This window comes from Gouania willdenowi, chromosome 7 (assembly GCF_900634775.1).
Source record: "Gouania willdenowi chromosome 7, fGouWil2.1, whole genome shotgun sequence".
Taxonomy (NCBI): domain Eukaryota; kingdom Metazoa; phylum Chordata; class Actinopteri; order Blenniiformes; family Gobiesocidae; genus Gouania; species Gouania willdenowi.
The window spans coordinates 7949902-7972999 of NC_041050.1; positions in this window are offsets into that span (position 1 = coordinate 7949902).

Here is a 23098-nt window from a genome sequence, read left to right on the forward strand (position 1 = left end):
GCGCCGCCATCTTTTGTTTGTGTAGCAAACTGCAAGACTGCTTGTAAATGAACAGAGGTACAAGCAGTGACGTGCAGTCAGGGTATACAAGGTAGGCAGTGCCTACCCAAGGGTGAATTGATAATTTGATTATTCGTTTTAATTATAATATAATTATAAATTATTTATTTTTCAATTTCTAATAGCCTACAGTACTTATGAGTTTAAAAGTGTCAGCATTTTGTGTGTTTCATAGATCAAATGACTAACCAGCGCTATTTCCTGGTACGGCAGAGACGCTGCACGGTCTCACTCTGCTGTAAAAGGCAGGAGAAGGCCACGCCCTCTTCCACAAGCAAATGGCTGCTCTGCCTCTGTCTCCATAGCGTGTTTTTATGTGTTTGCGCATGCACAGTCAGTTCCCCAAGATCAAAACCATTTACGTAAAAAGGCAGCTCTCTATGCTGCCTTTGGACGTAACCGTGCTATGCTAAATGCTATATGTAAGCTCACAGTGCATTGGTGAATTGATCCAGCGTGGCTGCTACAGCTGCTACGTTCTCTAGCTAGAAGCGAGATAACACTACAGGCAGGATGACAGCGTTAGAGACGATAATGAAACTTTCCTTTGAGGAAAAACGTCAGCTTCTTAAAGATAGGTGACCAACACCTGAGCTACCAGACCTTCAGCAAAGGTCATTTTCTCTGTGTTTCCAACACAAACACTGGATGCGCTGCCGTGTCATGAGATATATCTTGTTGGGAGAGTATGGCGGCTACACTAAATAATTTCTTGTTTCTTTAATGGTGTTTTACGATGTTGATTTTGTTAGATTAACGTTTGCCAGCAGAAACATATGAACCAACAACGGATGCGCTGCCATGTCATGAGATACTGTATATCTTGTTGGGAGAGTATGCAGGCGATATTGAATAATTGCTTGTTTCTTTAATGATGATTTCTAATGTTGATTTTGTTTGATCATCACTTGCGAGCAGAAACAAATGAAATTGTGGTGGTCTCGATTTGCAACGAGCAGTAATAATTTTTAAATATAATGCTAAGAAATGTCTCCTCTTCTGTCCACACGTACCGCTCCATGTTTTCTTGGAAAGAAGTGGTCATGTGACCAGGTACGTCATGTTCTGTGATGTGTTATTGCAGAAAAAGAGTTTCCATTGCCCTTTTGTTATACATTTCAACATCAAAACGTCTGAAAAACCACCTCATGAAAGCGTAAAAGCTTTTTAGCGATATTTTTTGTTTGTTTTTGTTTTTTGTGGAAATTCTGGTGTTTCCATTACTAGTTTTAATTGTGCTATTTAGATGTTGTGCTTTTTTAAGGGTAATGGAATTGCAGCTTATGACAAAGAATGCTTGGAGCTTGTAAAAATGTTGTTTTGAACCACTCAGATACAGGATTGAAGACCATTTTTCTTAATTTGCACATTTATGATTACTGATGTTACATCATTTTAAACTTCATTGTCTCATGTCTGTATTTGCCAGCATGCCAAGGTGATATGAAGAATAATTCTGTCTGTTAATGCCATGATCAAAACTCTCTGACTTTAAGTGTGAGGGGAAAAACTATTGGTATTGGTTTTCAGCCCAATGAGTTTAGATTTTTTGGCAAATCAGATCCAATACCGCATCCCAAATATCTACTGTATGAGACAAAAATTGTTGTCTTTTTTATTATTATTGTTTTTTTCTGACTCTCAAAATAAGCCCCACCTATCAGTTTTCAAGAAATTACATATTTACAAAGTGTAATGCTCTTTTGAATCTAATTTGGATGACGACACATTTGTAGTTACTATAAATGGGCATGAGTTTCTCTTACAAAAAACCCATCATTCTACCTTTTGTCCTCTTTAATCTCCTCAGGGTCACAGGCGGGTGAGTTTATTCCACACAAAGCCGGTAACAATGTGGATAAGTTGCAAATCCATTGCAGGGAAAGAAAATCACACTTACTCCCACGTTTAATTTAGAAATTTTTCTGAACGTACCGTACGTGTTTTTGATCCGTAGGTGGAAATTGAGTATGGAGGTGAAAACCACACCGAGCACAAACGTCTGGATGTGAGGCGGCGATGGAAGCCACCACGCAGTCCTGAAACTAAATCCGTCTTTTCCCCTGAAATCAAGATGAAATTCACACTCTGATTATGCACACTCACCGCTGTTGAAGTTTCACTTGATAACAGTCATCAATTTCTATCAAAGGTAAACCATCAAAGTGAGGAAGCTCCTTCAAAATGACACCTCGGCTGCAGTTATCACTCAGGAAAAAGTATGAAAAACAGTTTAATTTAGAGAGGAATGAGAAGTAATGTGATGGATTATTTTACGGAGTTCGCTCTCGTCAGCCAGTGATCAGTCAAAAAAAAAAAAAGAATTGGAACTTTTAATGTACAATTTATTTTGCTTTTATAAATCTGAATTGTTTCCCAAACAAAAACTTAAATGAAAACGTCAAATGTGTCAATATTAATCTAAGAATGTCCCTATGTCACCTTTTTTCAAGTTGATGCTAAATGACACTACACACTCTAATGTGTGCTTGCATCAAGTATTTGTACATTCATTCTATGTCCATCCATATGGAAAGTGTACATTTGATCAGTGATAGCAACCATGATTAAGCCCTACTTGTACTTAAATTTGGAATGCATGTCATCAGTTTTGGTTTACAAGTGTGCAAGTCAACCAAAAAGTGTGACTAGTAAGCGTTATATACTAATAAGTGGGCGGAGAAAAGCAAATTCAGGCTTGCCATTGATTTTTGAAAATATTACAACCAATAAAAAGTAAAAACATCTCGCAATGCCATAATTACAAGCATGTACATTACATTTCTCGTTTCTATTTCAGCGTGTATTTGTGTCATTTTAACAATGTGAGCCAAGCATAATGCCTTAAGGTGCTTTAAACACCAAAAACAGCATCACCGTTCACTAACCGCAACAAATGTAAATAGGGCACCAAGAGATTCATTTGTTACCATGACCTTTGACTGCATTTTTTCACACATGCAGATTAACATTTACTGGAAAATCAGTCCTTTTTTTTATGGATTATTTTTTGTAAAATAATGTAAATTTTTGTCAAAAATGGTGAAATAGGCCCTATAAATTGATAATGCTATCAGATTGAGTCTTTATAACAGGACAGTTAGATTATAATTCACCTTAATCGTCAGACTTTTCTTCATGTGTGTGGGTTCTTTTAAAGCTGGCTGCCAATGCAAACATGAATGCATATTGTCAGTGAACACTACAGTGAATGACCTGTGTCCTCAATGCCTTTGGGTCACCTTGGAAATCCAGCAGAGGTATTAAGAGATTACGGGCATCTGCTCAACCTGTGGAGGCTTCAGACCACCTTCTCAGGTCTTATTTGGCTCTGGTGGAAATGTTTCCTGTGGTGACTGTGCCACGGGCTGCTCGGGGGTCAACGCCAAAACATCTCCTTGTTGTCATCCTTTCGTCAGCCTCAAGGTCAACGCTGAAGAAAAGGTCATGGCTTCACCCTATTGCCGCAGAGCAGTGAGAAGTGTATCACACTGACCTGTGAAAGAAAGAGAAAACACTGAGTCAGAGGACACAAAAGGGGAAAAAAATGTACAAGTTTTAGACTTGGGTTCATTTATAGCCATCTGAGTTGGTATATTGGTGTTGAAATAGGACAGCAATTTTAAAAAGCTGGAGTTTTATCCCTTTGATGAAAATGTAATTTGTAATAAGTAGAAAAAATATCTACAGATGATTTATTATTGCCTCCACCAACGTGGTAATATTTTCACTGGCGTTCAATCAATCAATCTCAATCAATCTTTATTTGTATAGCGCCAAATCATAACCAATGGTATCTCAAGGCACTTTACAGTAGAGCAGTCTTAAGGACGGACTCTTCATTTTATGGATACACACATATGCATATATACGTATATACACATACATATGTATCCCACACCCAACATGAATTCATCATGGCGGCAAGGAAAACCTTCTGTTAAGCAGCAGGAACCTTGTGTGGATCCCATTCCTATGATGAACAGCCATCCACGTTATGCTGTGTTGGGTGTGTGCAGAGAAAAGGGTGGAGACAGAGCCGCTGAGACTCTGTAACTCCACACTGAGGATCCCACGGGCGTTCATTTTTTTGTTTTTCCGTTGGCAAGATTATTTCACAAATTTTTACTAAGTCTTAACCAAAGACAGACCCTACACCATGGATGATTCTATTACATTTTGGAGGGGATCCAGACCAATACCCTGATTCAGAATAATCAGTTCATAAATTACTGATCTTTATGAAAATGTACTAGTTTATTTTGGATTAGTTCCTCAATTGTACAACCAAGTTGAGGTAGGATTGGATTTAGATTGAATTGAATCACCATTTTTCAAAAAATGTCAGTGCCAGTTTGGACCCACTGCATGAATATTAATGGGGAAATAAATTTCTTACAAGCCTTTAAAGCATAAATGATCATGATCACCGATGCAGATAACTGCCAGTTTTATGACTAAAAGGAAATTTGGCACTTTGCGGAAGTTTCTAATCTTGTTAAAATGATTATGCACCATATTTCAACACTGATTGGAGTGATCACATCATTTTACTCCATAGCACAAGGGTGTCAAACTCATTTTAGTTCAGGGGGCAAATATGGACCAGTTTGATCTCAGATGGACTGCAGATTATAGGTTGGGGGGAAAAAAGAACAATTTTAACATCATTGTGCCCTAGATTTCCATATCAGTTACATTTGATTAAAAAAATCTTGATTTTGAAACCAAGTTTAGTGTAATTTAGAATAAGTTTGTTGAATTGTTTGTGAGAAATTGCAAAATTTGTGGCAAAATATAGAGTTCTTTCCACAATTTGCAATTAAAAATGATTGCAATCATGTGATATAAACAAAGGAAAAATGCAACCCCCTTAAAATATTGTGGAGTTTTATTATATTGGTGAATTTGAGATATCTACAACTGGATTATTTGGTAATTTACGCTATAATTTGTTTTCTCGGTCATGCCAAATTGGATGCTCTAAAGCAGTGTTTCTCAAATAAGGGTACGTGTACCCCTAGGGGTACGTGATGCTCTACAGGGGGTACTTGAGAGAGATGACCGGAAATGATTAAAACTATAAAAATACAGTAAATCTAATCAGGAGCCCCAAAATCAGTGTTTTTCAACCTTGGGGTCGGGACCCCATGTGGGGTTTCCTGGATTTTAAATAGGGTCGCCTGAAATTTCGGGAAAATTCAAAAAGATTTAAAAAAAAAATGTTTAATTAGCATTATTTTTCTATTATTAAAACAACACAATCATAAACAACTGTACCTCTATTCATTCAATTTGTGAAATATAAATCTGGTTGAATGAAAATGCAGTATTTATTTATTTTATTTTTTTTTAAATGGGGTCATCAGAAAATCTTGATATCAATGTCACTATTAAAAAAAGATTAGGAACCATGTCACTAAATACCGTTTAAATCCACTTTTTTTTTTTTTTTACATAATTAGATTCTCGAAAATGTGTATCACTCGTTCATACCATCATTTTGCTCTGTAGTCATTGTTGCAAAATATTGTAATCAGACAAAGGGGGTACTTGGATTCAGAAATAAGAGAAAGGGGGTAAAAGTTTGAGAACCACTGCTCTAAAGGGCCAGATTTGGCCCCCGAGCCTTGAGTTTGACACACGTGCAACAATGTGAAACAGATTATCAAAAGTTCCGATAGTAAAAGACCTAATGTATGGAAAGCTAAGTTTGACAACTTACATTTTCATTCTTTTGTCTGAACAAAACATTTTGATAAAGGTGTGTTTTTTTTTTTTTTCATCACCTGCTAAGTCAGATAATGCACTGGGATAATAGAGTCAGAAAAAAACAGGAGTTTGAAGTCCTCATTACATCACATCAGTGTGCTAACATGTTCTTTCCCATCTCACACTTCACAACAGGAGCAACTATCAATTATAAGTGGCTTCTCCTGCATAGAAAATGGTAATATGTTCCTCTCACTACAAAGATAATTCCGCTCGTACACCCACAGCAGCCGAAGTGCTGGATGATTTCTTTTCACTTTCCACACACACAAACAATTGAAACATTACAGACACTTTTTTGTGTATTTTACACTACGACCTCACATGACTACATGCCAAATCTTCCTCTGATAATGATTTGGAAACTTTGATTCTTTTTTGGTTTCTGAAGATTTGCCAGAATCATCGGAGATTTAAACCGTTCCAGTCTTTAAAGTACAAATGTTGAAGTATCATTTAATCATAAAATCTGAGTCAAAAAGCTGGATTCACTTTGCCTTACACTTTTCCACAGAAATTCAACTTGTGGACTAATGATGTCTCTATACTCTCCCTAATGGAGAGCCCATTTGGAGCAACACGCACAAGACAAGTTTGAAAGTTTTAAAGACACTGTCAAGCAACAGCATGTCTATCACATCACCAGTCACCAGTTTGGGGAATGAATTCAACATTAAGATGTTCAAATTCTCTTTTATTCAACTAATATTAAAACTAGGTGACAGTGGATGTACTATTAAATGCTTGTAAACAACCACCGAGGAAGATTTGTGGGTAAAAATTGTCACTTTATCTACAGATTTGCATCTTTTTTTAGAAATCAAAAAAGCTAAAAATGACTTTTGAAATTCCAGCTACGTCACATATAAATACTTACTGTTTGTCTTTTTTATTATGAATCAGACGTGTCATGAGAGTTGTGGACAACAAAAGAATAATATCATTGTGAATTTGTTACATGGCTACATGAAAAATGAACAAAACTGAAATATATTAGTTGCTCAAAGAAACAAATTTCCTGGCAGAAGGTTGCATATCAACCTTAAAAGGAAGTCTCCTACAGACACATCCTGTTTTTAATATTTCAGGTAATTGGTTTTGCTTTGTTTATTGATCTCCTCATATTAACTATCACTTGCATGTTTGGGTTTTAATGCTACTTTTCCTCATGAGCAGCTCCATTTAATTAATGTTTTTTGAAACAACAGCGAAATGGAGAACTGACCCTTTAACCCTCTAATCTCTGCACGAAATGGTTTCATATTAATCCAACCCAAAGTCACTTTATCCAGTGGTTGTGATTACACCATGATTTCCATGTACTGTACATAATGTAATGCAGGGTAGTGAGATGGTTTAGTGGTCAGCACTTCTGACTGAAAGGGAGATTTTTAATCATGTTATTGTTAATTTCATGTTTTCACTGCTAGTTTTAAATGTTTTTACTGCTAATTTTAAAGGGCTAATGTTAAGCTAAATAGACTTTTTTGTGCTTTAAACATTATAAAAGGCTATTATCGCTTCATACACAGACCCAGTGTTTTTTTCATTGATTCCCTCAATCATTAGATAGAGGGTGATTTGCTCCTTTATTACTACAGGGTGAGCCCAAACACCTCGCTCCAATATGATGACGCGTTCCCACTTTGATGACGAATTTGACGCGACACTGAGCTGGAGAAGCCGCGCCTCCAGGAAGCTCTCTGCCGTGATTGACATGTAAACAGACACGCCCACGAAGGTGAGCATTTCAGCGTCGTTCGCACAGTGTTATGTACCGTATTTTTCGGACTATAAGGCGAACTTAAAATCCTTTAATTTTCTCAAAAATCGACAGTGCGTCTTATAATCAGGTGCACCTTATGTATGAAATTAATATGTCAAAATGTTTTAGTACAACTTTGGAAAACTATGAAGCTGCACCACTTGATGGATTTATATATATAATTATTGTTAATGATTTGAATAAAGTTTGACTTATCTGACTATTTTGTTCCGCTTAATGAGCCTTAATAATAATAATAATAATAATAATAATTATAATATAATAATAATAATAATAATAATAATAATAATAACAAACCGGTGCGCCTTATGTATGAAAATAGACCCGGTCAGACCCATTCATTGATAGAGCGCCTTATAGTCCGAAAAATACGGTATGTGGTTTCTACAGTCTATGTATGTACCGGTGAACGCCCCGCCCCCACGCTCTGTCTCATGTTTATAAAGCAGCATGAGCTCGGCTACGGAGTGGATGGGAGGAGGGCGGGCCGTCCTCTGGCCCTACGTCACCGTGCGGGGAGGAGGAAGTCAGTGTCTCGTCTATAAACACACCCACTCATTAATATGCATAAGTAGGCCACAAATTAGCCTGTTTGTGTAGAGTTACTCAGAAAGTGACTTTTCAGAGGCTGAAACTCTGGAAAACAGGCGAGTTTTGGAAAATAAACCTCAAATACTATGTTTTTGAGGTTCTTAGAACAAATGGAGATGAATGGTGAAAAATAGCATGACACGGAACCTTTGATGTTCTTTGTGATTTTTAAGATGTTGAATGTTTTCTGTTGAATTTTTTGATCATGTAAAACATGTTGAATTGTCTTGTGTTTGAAATGCGCTATACAAATATATTTGCCTTTGCCTTGAAACAAGAGCAATATCCAGTATGTTTCTAGGGCCTTTCCGTGCACATTCTTCATAATAATATTATATATATATAAATAATTGACCTGTAAACTGTAAAGAATCATGTAAGAATGAAGTTTAGGGGACTCCACATCCCACAATGCAATGTGCAAAACTTTTTGTTTGCAGTGGAGATCAAAACAAACTTTCGATCGGCAATTTGAACCTTTTACGTATTTTTTCCAAGCAAATGATCACCAATGTATCTATGACACCTTTGTTTTTATCTGATGATAAATACATATATATATATATATATATATATATATATATATATATATATATATATATATATATATATATATCTTCAGCATCATCCAATCAATTACATTTCAAACCTCGTCATAACAGTACATAATCTAATTAATGTTTCTTAATACTAAAATAAAGATTTGAATTGAAAGTACTGCTATTTTGAATGTTTAAATGATCTTTCAACTTTCCCCAGATACTTATTTTCTTTAATATATTTAAGATAGAAAATACTCAGTTTAGTGCTGCACATTTTAGCTCTCACTTCTGACACAAGTGCCACTTGAGCATTGTTTCCCACTGCTGAATAAACCTCTTCACAGGAAAAAGTTAGACATGTAATTTGAAGTTTCAAGCGCTTGAAAGAGAATAAGCTATTGCTTATCCTGGTAGCTCCACTGCAAGAGGAATAAATTAGCCAACAGAAATAGGTTTCAACCGAATGTCAAGGCCAAGGTTTTTTGTTGTTGTTTTAGGGAGATATCGTAACCGTCATTTCTAATTAGAGTAACCATTTACCACTAGCAGCAGAGGATAGATGGAAATCTAAAAAAAGTTGTAGTGAAAGTAAAATCAAGGACTCCTTGCCAAAATGTTGCACAATTACCAGATATAACTTAACTCCCTCTGGCAAAAATGAATAAAATATGTCCAGTATATGCCAGGTAGATTATACTCATCCCCAGACATATAGAAGCTGAGTCATTCTCTATATTCCAAATATTCTAAAACTAACTGCCAGCAAATAAGGTACAGAATACTGAACATTCTTTCTGTTGTCCAGCTTTGCCTATACAAGACTATATGGGCTGGAAAAGCTGACACTGACATTTATGGTGATTTAACCTGTAAAATAATTGGCTACATTTCACTGAACCAACTGATGACCAAAGCCTCTGGCTCTGTATGGGGAGTGGACTGCGCGCAGTCCGCCCCACATACCGAGCCAGAGGTAGAGTGTTAACAAATGGAAAAAATCACTTGTAAATCTAAGAGAAACAAATCCAAAGGTAGAGAGAACATGTGCAATTAACTTGCAGTCGAGACTGTGAGCCTCTTACTGTCCTCACAGGGGCTAGTGATATGTGCTTTCATGTCTCTAAAACATAAAAAAAAAACTCTCCAATAACACAAGATAAAGTTCCTACATTTGTAACTAGTCTCTATTGAGAAAAAAAGTCGCTAAGAGCTCCACAGTTGTGCGCATTCACGAGGATGGAGGTAAGGGACGATAGATTTCAAAACAGGGAGGGGAGGGGGAAGCGTATTTGCTTCTATACAAGTCTCACGATGCTACATACTGCAGCTTTAATGGGTTTCATTATTTGTGAATGAAATAACCGTTATCACACATTAGCCTCTGGAAGATAATATATTTTTTTGATTGGGCAAATATTGGAAGGGTTGCAGTAATCCAAGGGTGCTGCCGGTGACATCAATGTTTTGTGGTTTGTAACACACCCCCCCAATGGACGTATCCAGTATAATGCTTTTTGCTATCTGCTTAAGGAATTGGTAGTTTCCTTTGGCTATTACCCAGGTAATGGTTAATGATGATGATAACAAAAGACTTTTTGGGTGTTTGGGAGAGCTCTAACTTCTCTGCTAAATAGTATCTTCAAGATTCTCCTAATGGCAAGTGGGAGCTGGAAATCTGCAACAAGCATCTTGTTTTTCCCATTTAACCAAAACACACCTTTCAGGGAATTAGATCACGCTGCTAATAAGTGGAGAACACCATCTGTACGTAGTGAGTGCAGGATGCAATTAGGATACTTCCCGTATGTTAAGAGAGAGCAAAGACACATCCACATTGTGAGTTAAAAAATCATTCTGTGCCAGAATAGGGCCCATATACAGTAGTCCATGTGGACTGAGATTTTTTTTGCTGCATATATTATCTCAATGCTTCTTCTGCTTCTATGAAACAGACAGCACACTGAATACCAGGTGTGGAAGTTCCCTTTCTGGTCTCAAATATAATTTCCTTAATGAGCTAATTTGGGGTTTTATACATAACAAGTTTAGCGGATCATTCATATTAATGGGAGATCTGAAATTTGTTTAGTTATTTCTCAATGAAGCTGGTATTTGAAAGTGTAAAATATTGCTAGACAAAAGAAAATGAGTGCTTTTTCCCAAAGGAAATATAGTTTTCCGCCCTACAGCAGGGAAGGAGCAATTGTACCACCCGCTCTCTCTTTTTGTATTTCATTTCAAGATTATGTTTGGGGTGCATAATTATGACACTCATTAAAAGCTTCGATGCTGAAATGGCGTCGAATGGGGGGAAAATGTTCTTGACTGCAATCCAAGTCATTACAATCCATGATGACACTTTATGGGATCAGCTTTTTTTTTATTAGCAGCCACTATTTACTATACAGCGGAATGGAACTATTACTGTAATAACTTATAATTATGTACCAAGCCGAATGTTAATTTGAGGCGGTGGAGGAGAGGCAGATTGAGGAACGAGCGGTGTGGCTGTGCCAACAGTCACGGAGGTGAGTGGGAATGGTGACAGCTCTAGCCTCATCTACATGGTCATCTGTTATTCTGGCCAGGACATCACAAGTGACAATACACACAGTTTGCCTTTTTTTTTTTTTTTTTTAACTTTAGCGAGGTCACAGATGGGGTCACAACAGATTTCTATACGTCTCGTAGTTTTAATTAAAAGCAGATCCGAACATACTTCAGAAAACAAAACTCACCAGCCATAAAGATTTTAATTGCTGTAGCCATTAGAGGCTGCTGGTTGAAAACACAGCCAATAAAAATGTGGAAAACCTCGATTTAAAAGTAATGGTTCAGCAATGTAAAGAAATTTCGGCGTAGATCCAAAACTTATTAATTAGCAGTTTGTATGCACAACTGCCTGTGTATCTCATAGACACAACAACTGGCTAATTTGTTTATCTTGTAATGCTGTGTGTCACCTTATTTGAATTTTAGCAAATTATCTGCTCCACAAATCCTATAATTAATAATTTGTGTGATTATTTTTGCACGCTTGTTATAGTTAAACTCCATGTTTCGCCTAAAAAGTTGTGTTTTTTTGGGGGGGGGGGGGGGGGGTTTTCATAGAATTGTTGCTACTTAAGAGTCTCACCACAAATCTATTGAAAACACCACTGGTCATAAATAAACAAGAGGTTTAGCAGCTTGTCCACTAGCGTATCCTAGACCAGTGGTTGTCAAGCTTGGCTCAAAAACTGTTTAAAAACAACTAAAGAGAATCAGTGGCGGCTCCTGACATTTTTCTCAGGGGGGGCAACTGTTCCGATGACGACTATGGTGACCCTTTATATGGGAAAATGAATAGACATCAAGACAATTGCCACAAATTGTTATTTTCTGGTCAACTTACATAGCAATACAAAATGTAACGGTTACGGGGAAAAGTTACATCCAAAAGTGTTCAACCAATAAAATTAACTTTGCTCTACAAATGAAGATCAACAGAGAAATAAACTGTGAATCAGTTCACCTTCAAAAGTAGTTGTTTTAATTACAAATAGTTTATATAAATCCAAATAAAGGGGTAGTGCTCAATATTGCACAAACATTACTGTAGTTGCAAAAGCAAACAGTAAATACAGTGTACGTATTTACTGTTACTAACATTTTAAGGATTTTGTGCAGCTTAACTATTTTCATATGCAAATGAAAGTGCACACATTCAACAGTGAACTATAAATACAAATATAATATCTGGCCAATTCTATAGATTTGCAAAAATGAACCCTTAGAAACCCTATCCTAGACTATTCAAACATACAAACAGTCACTAAATATTAATCTAACACATCTAAATGTAATACAAGAAATAAAAATCATCTTAGGTGTGGGTTTACTAATCCTATATGTGTTTATTTAAAACAAATTAATGTATTATTATATTCAATAAGGGTTGGAATGGTTTTTAGTTATGTTTTTATGCTGTTTTTTCCCCTGTACTTTAGGCAGCACTTCTCCTCTGACCATCTGACCCAGCATGAGAATTATTTTGGGAAAAGTATTTAAAATGCAGGATACATAATCTAGTGGGTTGCATTCACAGTTTATTGGTCAACGCTGATTTTAAAGGAAAAAAAACTCAAACTGCATTTATGAATATTAACAAAAGAAAACGCTCAGAAAATTGCACGATGGACTGCATGTTAGCCCACAATATGATTTCTTTTCTAAGGTTAACCAAACGTAAAACACAATTTGTGTTCAGTTTTCTATTTTATTTTCCCAAATCCAATATAAATTAAAGTAGTTCAGTTATTAAAAAAAAAGGAATGTAAACTCAATGAATGTCAGCAGTCAAATAACAGGAACTTCAGTCATAATTACACAACGCACAATTAGTTACACACCAAAGCATTTGTCTTGGTATGGGTAACCTTTAATAAATTTCCTCTTGAAACCGTCAAACACTTTTGCTCCTATTGCTTCAAAAGCAATTATTTAAAAATCATGCAAAAAAAAAAAATGAGTTTAATCAAAGCAGATGAAAGCTGATTGGTGCTGCTAGATTGTTTGCAGATGCCTGTGGGCTGGTGCTATTGTACCATCTTGATTAGCCACCCAAAGCTAAGATGCTTTCTCGCCTGGTGGTGCCAAATTGAAGCCTCTGCAGGTGAACTCTATCTCACTGCTAATTAAAAGTGTGTGTCCATGTGTGATATTGTTTCCTGATTCATGCCCCATTCTGCACCGATACAAGTGTGTGTGTGTGTGTGTGTGTGTGTGTGTGTGTGTGTGTGTGTGTGTGTGTGTGTGTGTGTGTGTGTGTGTGTGTGTGTGTGTGTGTGTGTGTGTGTGTGTGTGTGTGTGCGTGTGTGCGTGCAAGGCAAATTTAATTGGAATGGCGCTTTAGATTCACAAGGCAATTCAATGAGCTTTACATGTTTAAAAAGTGCAACAGAAGACATTGAACTGTTTCAAAATGAATAAGAACATTAATACATTTAACGGGGTTTAAAAATCAGCAGTAAAAACTTTAAATCAACAATAAAATGTTTAAAAATCTACCGTATTTTTCGGACTATAAGGCGCATCGAATTATAAGGCGCACTGGTTTGTTATTATTATTATTATTATTATTAAGATGCATTAAGCGAAACAAAATAGTCAGATAAGTCAAACTTTATTCAACTCATTAACAATAACTCTCAACATTGTTCAGGTTTAACACATAAAATGCAGAACAATACACTCACTTTTTCAGTTCAGTATGTTGAAGCACAGTAGTTAATTTCATACATAAGGCGCACCTGATTATAAGGCGCACTGTCGATTTTTGAGAAAATGAAAGGATTTTAAGTGCGTCTTATAGTCCGAAAAATACGGTAACTTTCATTCATAGGCAGTAGAGGAAAAAAAGTGCCTTTAACTTGTATTTAAAAATGTCGTGAAACATTTCACCCCAAAGATGTTTTTTTCAGGTGATAGAAGCTGTTACTGTAATTGATTTAATCTGACTGCATCAGAACATCAAGGTTTCAGACTTGGACTTTAGCTTTTAGAGATCAAGATTCAAGGTTCTCACTGAGGAGTAGGAGGAAGTATGAACTTGAATTATCTTTGTATTATCTAGTACTATACTTTATTTCTATACATTCATTTTCTTCTAAAATACACCTATTGACACTATAAAAGGATAAATACCGGAATCTATATAATTATTCAATTCATGTAATCCACTATACATTCATCTATCCAAACATACACATACATGATATATACACACCTATTTATATGTTTTTCCCTTTAACACTTTGAGAAGATAATACTTATGTATTTATTTTTAAATTGCTGCAACCTGTATCATATTTACTTCATGTACAGTAGCTTATGTACATAGTTTCTAATGAATTCATAGTGTTTGAAGTTGCAGTTTTTCTTTCATTATGTTTAAACAAATACATGCAATTGGTTGTTTTGATGTGGAGCACTTCCAGTGTTAGCCACAAGCAGGCGTTAGCTTCCTGCAACAGGTATTTAATCACAAAGATCCATAATCTCACCTCATGTACTATTCCATGTTCTTTGTACTAAAATGTTCTTGAGTGCTCGTGTTGACTAACTCTTGCTAAATGAGAATAAACTCAAAACCAGCCTTGATGTAGGTACTTGTTAGTGTCCGTATTATTCAACCACGTGATGTGAATTCAGAAGTTTGCAGCTCCTGCACATTAGCTCCAGTCAAATGTTAAAAAGCTGTGAAGTCTGTAAAGGAAGCTCCAGCTTTGACTGGCGTTTCATTTTTTGCATCCCACAAAGCTTTGAGGTCAAAGATCTTCAGCAGAGTCATGACCCGAGGAAGCAAAATGGCGTCTTTTTCAGCATCAGTGAGTAAAGCTGATACAGCTTCAGCTCTGCTGCTTCATTTGGTTCCTTCACAAAGACGAGCACAACTTTTTAAAGGCACTTGATTTGTTGTCGTCTCTAATTAGTAAAAATGTATCTTTATTAAGTCAGATTTTACCGACCAGGGTACCCTAGCGTTTGGGACCCTATTTGGGGTTGTGATACACTGGGATGGGGTCAAAGAAATTTTTTTTAGCTTATTTTTGCCTATTTTTTTTACCCTTTTTCTGACCAAACTTATATTTTAACCTATTTTCATCACTTTTTTCTTGCCATAGTTTTGTTCTCTAATATGTTTTTGCCACATTACTCCCATTTCTGTCACTTCTCCATCAAATTTAAATGCCTTTTCTGCACAATTTTCCCACTATCAAAACATTTCCGGCACTTTTCCCACCTAATATTGCATATGTTGACCATTATAGTCACTTTTAACCTCTTTTTACCATAAGTCATGCTTATTTTTGCCAGTTTAAATTAATTGTTTTCTACCACTTTTAATCCATTTTTGACACTTTGAATCTTTTTTTTATTTTTATTTTTTATCACTTTTTCTGTCTGTCAGACGCTCTAATTGCAAGTTTTCTAACAGATTTTTGTAGTTTTTAAAATTCTATTTCACCACCTTTTTCCACCATTTTTTGGTCATTTTTTACCCATTTTATTTCTGGTTAAAACAAAGCCATAATAATAATAAACTTCCAGGATAAAAGTGGATATTATTCAGTTAAATAAATAACTACATTTATTACAGATTCATAGAACAATGGACCATCATTTTACTGACTTTATGGATGGTCCAAAAAGCTCTCCCCTTTATTCCCCCTTATAGATGACCCTGTCTCCACATGACTATTCTGTGTTCAACCACCTTCAGGTACAGTGGGGGTCCCCGGTCTCTGGCACCATTTTTTTGTGGGGGTTGTGGGCTGAAAAAGTTGAGAACCACTGCCCAAGCATGCAGAATATTAAGGACATTCTTTGGCGTTTTTGAAAGTTTAACAGTAATTAATGAACTGGCAAAATTATATAGAAAGTTTCCCTGTCAAACCTATTGGAACGGTGACATCATAGGACAGATTATGGGAACATTTTTGAATGCCTGCTTTCAGTCATGATTAATACAGTTTGTACCAGTTCGTGAATTACCAGCTGACTTTGAGAGGTTATACTGACTCCGAGGGGTTCAGCTTGCATCCATTCCTTACTTGCATTTTATTTGAGAAATGCAGTTTGTCTCGTTGTGTTTAAAGTACGTAAAGCACATTGAATTGCCTTGTGTATTGAATGTGTGACACACATGAATTGGTCTTGCCTTGGTATGCCCATATTTGACCAACAAAATTACAAGTAATGTCAGGGTTCCAGGATTCACTCTGTATTGGCTACAAAATGAAATCATTTGACCAACAATTGTCACCGACACACATCACTAAATATTTATTGGTCGACTGATAAAAATTTGACAAACACAATCTATTGTCTCCCTTGTGATTTTGACTGTGTGTGATTTTGTGTGTTGGGTGATAGACTGCGCTGAAACGGGGATTGGCAGCGTCTCAAAATGACTCCGAGGCTTTTTCTCACTGCGATGCTTTACAGTTAAGCAGCCAGCAAATTGGGAGAGTGGCTTGATCTAATTAGAAAATACATTCCTTTAGCAAGCTGTCCCCCAGGCAGAATCATCATTATTTAGGCTGCCTGGCCTGGGGAGAAGCATCAAACAGAATTCAGATGCAGATCTCTCGCTCACCATGGAAATGATGATACAGTATGCAGTCAATATGCCTATTGTACAATCAATAGGTCCTCACTATTCGTTTTATTTGAATGTTGCCTACCGTTGTCAAAGGCAGTCCTGGGTAGTTTTATACAGAAATTAAACAGTAAGAATACAATATAGAACCTGAGCTCAACAAATTAAAATCATCATTTACATCATGATATGAAATCTTGGTGTGAAATCTTTTGTTTACTACTGAGATGATTACGGCAAGGCCAGATACACATATAGAAAATCTCATACAGCGATATGTTATGAGGCTGTGAAAAGCCAGAGGTAGAAGTAGTGACGCTCTGATAGTGGTGTTTGAACACAGACATGAACATTGAGGAACAGTCATGTAGAGACAGGGTCATCAATAAGGGGGAATAAAGGGGAGAGCTTTTTGGGGTCCATCCATAAAGTCAGCAAAATGATGGTCCTTTGTTCTATGAATCTGTAATAACCACATTTATTTATTTAACTGAATAATATCCACTGTTACCCAAAAAGTTTATCATTATTTTGGCCTTGTTTTAACCAGAAATAAAATGGATTAAAAATGACCAAAAAATGGTGGAAAAGGTGGTGAAATGGGATTTTAAAAACCACAGAAATTGGTTAAAAGTTGCAAATTAGAGTGGTCAAAAACAGACAGAAAAAGTGCCAGAAAAAAACCAACACATTTGTGAATTTAGTTAAATTGGCAAAAATAAGCATGAAATATGGTGAAAAATGGTGAAATATACAATGATGACAACATATGCAACAATAGGTGGGAAAAGTGATGGAAAGGGTTTATAAGTGCTGAAAATGTCTTGCAGAAAAGGCATTGAAATTTGGCAGAAATGGGAGTAATGTAGCAAAATTCATTAAAAATACCAAAAATATGGCAAGAAAAAGTCAGGAAAGTATGTTCAAATATGGAAAGTTTAGTGTAATTGCAGAAAAGGGGGAAAAATATGCAAACATTTTAGTGTCTTGCAACCCCAAATAGGGTCCTTGACCCCAAGGTTGAGAACCCCAAGGTTGAGAACCCCGGATTTACGGTGCACAATACCAGGTAAGGGGAGTAAATGGCCCTTGGAAAGCATTAGGGGCTCCAACTTCATCCATATCAAATGACCTTTATGCATTTTCATTAGACAAGCTGTAATCATTTCTTTTTCTTGCAGATGCTCTCATGTTGTTACACTTTCATTCTTTGTGACGATGCACAGACTACACAACCACACATATAATAGCACAAAAATGCATCAATCTGACTGCAATTATGGCATAATTTCTGCAGCACATTGTGATTCACAGCACACTGTGATTCACAGCACACACAAAAGTTTAATGTTTAAAAGTTGCTCTGTTTTTAACCAAAAGCACAAATGGAATAAAAGGAATGTAATGGTCAGAAGAAGAAATCTACCAGGACTATGTTTTCACCAAGCAAAACCAAAATGACTTTAACACCAGCTATGCGTAATGGTCATTTCTTTGTTTTGTGTGTGTGTGTGTGTGTGTGTGTGTGTGTGTGTGTGTGTGTGTGTGTGTGTGTGTGTGTGTGTGTGTGTGTGTGTGTGTGTGTGTGTGTGTTGTGTGCTAACTTTGAAGCTTTTGTTTGTACAGTGAACAACATGCTCAGGCTACAGTTAGTCCAGCTATTGGGAAAGTGTGTTAATGAGGCTCCTGGGAATGAGCACGGAGGTGTGTGTCAACACATAAATCCTTTAAAGTTTCACAAGTCCCTGTGTGTGTGTGTTTTTGTCAGGGTCTGTGTTTGTGTGTGTGTGTGTGTGTGTGTGTGTGCTTGGAAAATAATGGGAAACGGACACCAAATGTTCTTTTTGACTACTTTAAGATAAGTGTTTTGATAATGCTGACATAATTCCTTTTGCTCTGACTAAGCTGGAATATGCCAGAGTGCTGCTTTTCCCTGTGCTGCATTTCATTTAATTGTATTGTTTATTTCATTCTTCAAAAAAGAATAAAAATAAAACATGTAAAAAAAAATCTACACACAAAAAATTGAATGAAGATTTTTGATTTAATATTTATGGTACCAGTAGTTCCGTAGCTTGACTTCCTTTCAACTCAGAGCTACTCTCTCCTTTTTTTCTTTGTTTTAATATTAGTTGATACAACTTTCTGGTGAGTCTTATACATCATTTTTCAAACAATTGTTATTTATTAATTTTAATAAGCTTACCTGTATAATTAATGGGTTCATATCCACTCATGTTGATGACTCACAGCTTTTTCTGCAAAATGAAAAGTAATTGTTAATATGTTTCTTACACATTTCCTCACACTTCAATACAGGAGCTCAGCTATGGAACTGTCAGTGAATTATACAGAAGATACATTGTATTGTTTTATTAAATGACTCATTAATCTTGTGCAACTCAGCATTAGTTTCAGATTTTTTTTTTTTAACTTTATAATATCAATGTGTTATTTCCATGTCAAGTTTTCATCTATTTCTATTTCTAAAGAGTTATCCACTCTTGTCCTTTGAAGTAGAATAAATCAACACATTTTTTATGATTTGCAAAAATCAATTTTTTTTCCCTATAATCAAAAACAATCTGCTGTTGTCAAACTATTTTAGACCTTTACTGTTCCTACATGTTTGGTGGTTTTTCAGGCACAAATAGTGATGTGTCATCTGCAAATAAAATGCATTTCAACAATTTAGAAACTTGAGTAATATCATTAAAATACATTGAAAAAAAAGTTTTAGTCCAAGAACTAATCCTTGTGGTTGATCTAATATTTTAAATTTCTACTGTTTTAAATTTTCAGCCCATTGTTTGTCTAGTAACGTTGCACGATTCAGTATATTTAATGCTTTTTTTTTTTAGGCCCACAGATATACTAGAAATATTTTTTTGTCTTTTGCACCTGAAAATGTGTCAGTTCACTAACATGTTCAAAAATGAAAAAAATGACTTCAAAAACAAACTAAAGGAGAGTGAGTTAAAAAAAAAAAAAAAAAAAAAATTGCACAAAAAAGGACAGAAGACAAGAAATAACAGGAAGTTTACAAAACGACAGCACAATAACACAAAAATTACTTAAATAACACACCAAATCACCAAGAAAAAAAAAATACACAAAATTAGATCCAAGACATAAGAATTACAGGGGGAAAAGAAAAAATGATAACAAAAATGCATAAATTAATTCAAACAAGAAATAACTGAAAAATGTACAAAAAACAACCCAAATACATAGTGACTCCAAAAAATGCACAAAATGACTATTAAAATGCACTGAATGGCACAGAAACACATATACAACCAATAGGCTACTACAAAGTTGGATAAATACATCCAGGTTATATTTCCGTTAGCGGACCTCACCTAACCCAACATTCGCAATCCCAGAGCAGCTGTACTACGAAGCTGGTTATCAATATGTTAACTTGAGCCTGCGGTTATGTCTGACCAATCACAATTCTATTGGACGTCATTTGGTAAATGTAAAGGACTGCATCGATGCCTGAATATTCTTGCTCTTGTGTCAGTATGAACAATATTAGTCATTCAAAAAGCTATCATGTTTGCTTATCTCCCTTTGACAAAACATGTTCAAAAGGGGAGATATTGTCTTCAATCTAAGGGGTGAACATAATTTAGTTTAATCAGGGGTCCACTCAAATATGAAAAGCAGGTGCATTACTTTATGTGGAATAAAGTTATGGAACAAACTTGATGACTTTAGCAACTCTTACAACTGAGTTTTCACACCTTTATTGTGTTGTTTTCATAATTTATGTATTTCTAATGGGTTTATAAAAAGTAAGTTGGGGTTTGCATGTTAATTCCTGTATGGTTTGTTGTTAGCAGAATGATTGCACAATGGTGATACAGCCAAGACAAAGGCATATTTATATTAAGATTTATTTTATTTTGATACTTATAGTATGTCCAATGGCCGTTGACAGGTATATAAACGGATTTCAATGTGGACAAACATGAGATACGAGACTGACATGCACGCGCATACTAGGTGCAGAAACCATGTGAGTCCAATGTCACATATCAGTTATTAATATTCGCTATCAGTTGTTTACATGTGACGCTGAAAAAATGGCAATGAATGAACTGCTGCTAAGGCTCGAATATAGTTTGAAGTATGTAGAAAGCTTGTCACCTGAGGACTTGGCCGCTTCTTTAAGGAAACTCAGTTTAAAGCTGATATCTGGAGATTCTGAGAAATCTATGTTTATGTACCATTCTTTTGAAATGCGAAAAAATGCCAAACTAGTCTTTTACTATGGTCTACTGCCGGTGGTCATTCATTTACATCAATGTATATAAGTCCCGCCTTTGTCCTATAGACCATTATACGAATAGAAAATGACGCAGCGATCGCCCAGCCAATAGGCTTCGACTTCCTGTAAAGGAGATTGTCAATCAAAGACCGCGTGTCACAACAGCAAACAGGTATCACTCTGAGCAGCGCTCCAAAACTCCAAAGCTTTTACTAAAAAACTAAAGAACATCTGGGTACAAAGCTTGCGTATAAACGTCTTTGTGACCTCAACATAATTAATCTCTGAGCTGCTTTTCAAAGATGGAGGGACTTGAGGCTTTTAAAAGGATTCCGAACGGACCCTAATTTGGCGACATTTCTCATGGACAGGTAATAAACATGTTTTAATCAAACTATTATAAGTGTTTTATTAGTGAAAAACATTACTACACGTGTGTTGGCGTGTTAAACATTCATTGAGATAAAGTAGAAGTGTGCACGCCTGTGACTGCCATGGTATTTTCTGTTTCTATGACAGACTGCCAACACGTTCTGGAATCATCCCCATGTGCACAGGGACAGAGCTGTGATTGGCTGCAGCCTTGTGACCCCGTTCAGGAGAGGTGGCTACAAAAAGACAGGTGGTTTGATTGATTAGCGTTTTTCATTTTTGTTCCATGTGCAACACAAGGTGATGACAAACAGCTTGATGATGAGGTTGAAAGAACGAGATATAAAGCTTCATATAAAGGCAGGGAACAACAGAGACAGAAAATACTGAAATAAGTGAGAATACAGTGGAATAGATGGGGCTTATCAGCATGCCTACAGTAAAAAAGGTATGAACTTTTTCATGCTGAATGTAAGAGGGCTTTTATAATCCAGTTTTGTCATCACATACATTACATAGACTTAAAAAGCTTCCGTAAAAAGAAAAATAATAAAAGAAGCCTGGAGATGGAATAGACTTTAGATTTTCCATAAAATAACGCATTATATCAATTAACACACAAGATAAATATGCAATAACGTAATTATGTTTTGTTTTTCATTTTAATTACAATTTCAGGTTTGGTAAAACTCCAACTGACCAATTTAGGAAGAGGTTAAAGGCTGCATATTAAAGTCACTGTTGCCATCATCACAGTGATGCAAAATCCATTGTTAGGATTTAATATGAACAACATTAAATTACATACATGCAAGTTTAAAAACACTGTTGACAAATTGTAACCACAACTAGTTTATGTTCATGTTGGGGGGGAAAAAGAAGCAAAACGTCTTAACTTAAACATTGAAGATCTCTGTAGAGGAAATGAACTTAAATAATATGTACTAGTCTTGTATATACAGTAACAGAACATGTGTTTGATGTATTACCAATAAACATAATGTACATATTTATTTAAAAAAAAAAAAAAAAAAAACGTTTAAGTAGTGGAAAATAAACAAGTAAATTGTCAGTCTTGGTCCCACCCATGAGTTGACTGGAATACAGAAATAATTATATTCAGGAGGCACTAAATCAGTGTTTTTCAACCATGGGGTTGGAACCCCGTGTGGGATCGCCTGCGGTTTAAATGGGATCACCTGAAATTTCTGATATTCTTTTTTTTCTTCCACTATTATTTTTTTTAATTAAAATTCACAATTTTAAATAACTATATATATATGAGCTCAAGCGTGATAAAAAAAAACTTATTCTAGAAAGAAAAAAAAAATGTCTTTGTGATCGCCAGAAATTCTTGATATCAAAATGGGATCACGATCCAAGAAAAAGGTTGGGAACCACTGCAATAAATACTTTCCTCTTATTTACAAAATGAGATTCTTTAAAATGTGTGTTATCACTCGTTCATTCCGTCATTATTCTCTATAGTTGTTTTTAAATAGTTTTCTAAGTCGGACAAAGGGGTTGCTTGGTTTCAGAAATAAGAGAAAGGGATA